Raw genomic sequence first — 4,940 nt, forward strand, 5'->3', positions numbered from 1 at the left:
GTTTTTTTTCAAAGAAATAAAAAAAATGATACTAGAGAGTTTTTTCACCATCATGTTTGTTTTTACTTATTTTCTATTTACCCAGTCCTACTCTTTTTTATAGGTAATAAAGAACAACTTTTACTATCTTTTCAATAGGGGTGTACATGATCGTTGGGTTGGGTTTGAGGATTTTTTTGACCCAATCCAACAGTTCAGGTTGGTTGGATTGGCAACCCAACCCAACCCAAAATTTTTCAAAACCCAACCCAACCCTCTATTTTCGGGTTGGGTTGTCAACTTTTTTTTAAGTTTTATTTATCCACAATCTATAATTAATTCGGATATAATCTTAAATAAAATATATTAAAAGTTTTCAAGCAAACATAAATCAATCTATAATTATTGACAAAAAAAAAAAAAAAAAATCAATAAAAAATAACGAGTGAAAATTGTAACATATTAACATAATTCAATATTGTCATAAAACTAAAGACAACTAAATACAGACATTTTTTAGAATTCGTTAAAGTAAATACAACGGTAAATCATGAAATGAATAAGTTAATTATAGTTTATTCTAACGTGTTTTTTAAAAGAGTATGAAATATTAAGGTATTTTAAAATATATATATTTATATATATATATATAAATAAAATTGAACACAAAGAAATTAAATAATAAAATAATATAAACAAAATAAAGAAATTAAAAATAACAAAACCGAAAAAATATATTTAGTTGGCGTCAAACTCGAGCGTAAATACTCATGGAATAACCTCAGTACCACTCTAGAAAACCAATTAATATGAAAGAATCTTCCTAATACTTATATATATTTTTTATTTTGCTCAGGTCAACCTGAGCGTTTTGTCCATGAACCCGAAACCGAACCGATTCAGTTCGGGTTCAGAAAAATGAACCCAACCCTACCCGAAATGCTAATCCAACCCAACCCAACCCAACCCTTATAGTTCGGGTTGGGTTGTTCGGTGTTGCCAGGTTGAATGTACACGTCTACTTTTTAGTTTGGAAAGCTAATAATAACCTTTGTAGGAAACGAAATCTGTGAAACTTAAATTTGCTTAGACTTATGGTATTTTTTCAAGTATAACTTGATTTTATTTTTAATTTATTTATGGAAGGAAGATATTCAAATCTTTCTTTTCTTGGTTGATGACATGAGTCAAGATTTTTAACACGGACACCCGAACATGCAAGTGTATATGATAATAAATGAATAATTTTTTTTTCAAAAGAGTGAATCATATATATATAAATTCATATCACATCAAAATTTCTTTAGAAGAAGAAATATTATTGATTCATTGAATTCACACTCACATATATGGTTGAGATTCAATGAAGATCGAAGCACTTTTTTTACTCATAATAGCAAGGAAGAATGTGTTTGCAGTGTAAGAAATTTGCAGCTCCCATTGAAAGACCCAAAAATCGGAGTAAGCCTTTGTAACGAGACAACAAATATGGTGGATATGGTGCAGTGCCATCAAATTCTAAGTCACACATTTGAAAAGCGCCCATCGCCAAATTTGTACCATCAACCATATCTGTGTTAGGGTCATTTAACAAATCTTGTAACGATGTTTTTAAATCATCTATGCCCTCCTTGTACTTAGTCTTGCAGAGTTCGAAAGCCTGACGAGACATATGGCTTAAATCTGACATCTTTAGCTGCTCCACAATGTACTTATAAGTATCAGAGGCATATGGAATGGAATGGTTTATGAAGATAGTAAGGAGTCTTTGATTTCAAGTCTTCACGAGGGTCTGAAGTTACCAAATCATAGCAAAATTTCCATTCTTCTTCTCCTTCCTTCTTACAGGCGTCTCTGACAAAATCATTTGAGGCTGCAATTTGATGTATTTGAGAAACGAGACACAAACAATTCAAAAGAAATTAAAAAATGATACTAGAGAGTTTTTTCACCATCATGTTGCGTTTTTTTTTTTTTTTTTTTTTTCTTTTCTATTTCTCCACTTTGTACTCATTTTTATAGGTGATAAAAGAACATTGGTTTGGAAAGTTAATAATCATATTTCTAGAAAAGGAAACCTTATTAATGATTTGAAATTGAATTTTGATTATTTCACGCTTATTGTTTTTACAAGTATAACTCATGTGATTTTTTTTTATATGGAAGGAAAATATTCAAATCTTTCCATTTTTGTTGATGACTTGTGTCTTAAGATTTTTAACACCGACATTGAAATATCTAAGTGTTATGATAATAAATGAATAATTTTTTTTCAAAATAATAAATCATATATATTTATATATCCTACCAAATGGTGTAAATAGAATCTCTATTACCTATCTATTCCAGTAACCATTCTGTCGAGATTACGCTCTAGTATTTGTACCGTCGAGGTAGGCAAAAGCAAGATAGGGGAGGTGCGACAAGACGACTAGGTGTCCCAACCATGTGGAAATGACTAGCAGTCTCCTGAACAGCGTCCCTATGCTATAAATGTGTTTCTAGGGATGTGGGACCACATAAGTTGACCTATAAAAAAAATTATCCCTTCCAATCACAAGAATTTTTTAAATTTATTTATTTATATTTTTTTTTTATTTGGAACGACTAGTGTTCTTTTCTCTGCCCACATAGACCCAATATTTTATAGAGAATTCTCATTTTTCAATCTTAAAAATAACAAAAGTAATAAAAGTAAGTAAAATAATTGTGTAGGTGATTATCGAAATATGGTAAAATTTTCACTAAATTATTTTAAAAATTAGTGCTGAAAAACCTTTTAATAATTTTCTTATAAAATTTGCCTCAAATTATCTTAATAAACTTTGGAAGAATTTTTATGGTAGAATGTCTATGAGCTTAAAGCTTGGGCAAGTAACAATTTTCTTGCCTAGAAAGTAATTTGTAGCTCCCACTGTAAGCTCCATAAGTCGTTGTAAACCTTGGTAACGAGACAACTAAGATGGTGGTTCTGGTGCAGCGCTCTCAAATATTGGTTCACAGGTTTGAAATATGTCATATGCAGAATGTGTAGCGTTAATCAAACTCTTGTCAGAGTAATGTAAAAAATTGTATAACGTCTCTTGAAGAAAGTCTATGCCATCTTCGTAGTAACTTTTGCAGGCTACGTAAGTCTCTCGAGTCATGTTGCTTAAACCTGACCTCTTCAGCTGCTCCATGATGTACTTAGTACTATCAGAGGCATATGCAACGGAATGGTCTATGAAGATAATTAGGAGTCCTGTGAAGTTTGATTTCAAGTCTGCGCGAGGATCTGAAGCTACCACATCAAAGCAAAAATGCCGTTATTTTTCTTCGAACTTCTTACAAACGTCTCTAACAAAATGATGTAATGCTGCAGTTTGATGTATTTGAGTAACCAGACACAAACAGCTCAAAAGAAATAAAAAAATGATACTAGAAAGGGCTTTATTTTTCTTTTCTATTTCTCCACTTTGTACTCATTTTTTATAGGTAATAAAGAACAACTTTTGAGGTATTCTCCAAAGCTTGGTTTGGTAAGTTAATAATCACCCTTGCAGTAAAGGAAACCTTATTAATATTGATATTCAAATCTTTCCCATCTTAGTTGATGACAAATCTTTCATTTAGATTGTGCAGTGACAATAACAATGTTATTTAGTAGTCGGGCGTAAATCCTACAATCTTGAAAAACAGCAAGTGCGTTTCCAAATATGAAATCTACTGTACTGTAGATTTCAAAATCTTTGAAAAACAACATCTTCCCATTTATGAGAAGTGTGTCTTGATACCCAAGAAAAACGCACTTATGAAATAATTATTATTGGAAGGTGTAGGTACTAAAATTGAAATATAAGAAGGAAAAATTAAACGATAAAACAAAATTATATATTTTTATTTTTCAAACGAGTGTACTAAAATTAAAAAAAAAAAAAAACATATGGAATCTGTCAATAGCTTACCCAAAGTAGTAGAATCTAATGTTTCAAACCAGTGTACTGGAGTTACGTGTGTCGTGCACACGTATGATATATTTGTAGTCTCCTCCTCCATCCAAATATAATGTTACTACAAAAAGAATGCATAAAAATTTAAAAAGAGCAATGGAGAAGAAGCTAGACTCATGAAGTTTGGATTAAATTCTACACAAGAGATGGTGATATTGATAGGTGAAATATGGTTAATTTATAGAAGAAAGAAAAGAGAGGAGAAATGGAATAAGAGAAGAGTGAGGTTAGATGTCACTATCACGATGGTTAGATCTCCGGCGACGCTAAGTCAGCCTCAAACGAAACAACGATAGGCTATTGACAAGAACACGACAAGAAGAGAGAAAAGAGGGGAAGACGAACGAACCTCAAAGACAAGAACCACGAAATGGAGTGGAAGACGAACTTCGCCGGACATAAACGCCGACGAAACAGAGACCTTCAATCTAGGAAACGAAAGACAAACAAACACCAGAGGAGAGGGTTTCGAAGACGGAACCGGAGCTGAAGCCGTACTCGGAATCAGAATCAGAATCAGAATCAGAATCGCGTCCGGTAAAACAAGTGGAGGACAAATATCTGACTCAATCTAAAGAGTATTGGAGTTTTCACGACCGGAACAACAGCCGGAGCTAAGTCCGGCGGAAATGAAGCAAAGAAGAAATGTGTGTGTTCCAATAATGGAAGAAGAGCAAGTGATAGAAATGTGTTTGTTGGAACTCTAATTTATAGACAGTGGAGGAAGAAGAGAACTCTAATTTATTGTGAGTAAAATAAAATAAAATTGATTTCTTTTATTTAATAAGTAGTTACACGTCACTGTCACTCATCTACCCCTCCAAATTTAATATATTACATCAATTCTACTCCTACTTTAATTAATTTTAGCTAAACCACACTTCAAAAATTTTAGTATAAACACTTAATTCTAATTTTCCATATAAAACTATACACTATTTGATTTTTAATTAAAAATAAAAACTATTATAT

At 31.8% G+C, this 4,940-nt stretch overlaps 1 long non-coding RNA gene across 1 annotated transcript; it reads right to left on the bottom strand.

The window, feature by feature from the left end:
• Positions 1–1,277: 1,277 nt before the first annotated feature.
• LOC111782613 (uncharacterized) lies at positions 1,278–4,693 on the bottom strand. The gene is made up of 4 exons (XR_015414635.1): positions 4,318–4,693; positions 3,924–4,029; positions 2,316–3,259; positions 1,278–1,852 (listed from the first exon to the last, which is right to left on the bottom strand). It is a non-coding gene; the product is annotated as an uncharacterized LOC111782613 (long non-coding RNA).
• Positions 4,694–4,940: the final 247 nt, after the last annotated feature.

This window comes from Cucurbita pepo, chromosome 20 (assembly GCF_057944985.1).
Source record: "Cucurbita pepo subsp. pepo isolate OVF chromosome 20, ASM5794498v1, whole genome shotgun sequence".
Classification (NCBI taxonomy): Eukaryota; Viridiplantae; Streptophyta; class Magnoliopsida; order Cucurbitales; family Cucurbitaceae; genus Cucurbita; species Cucurbita pepo.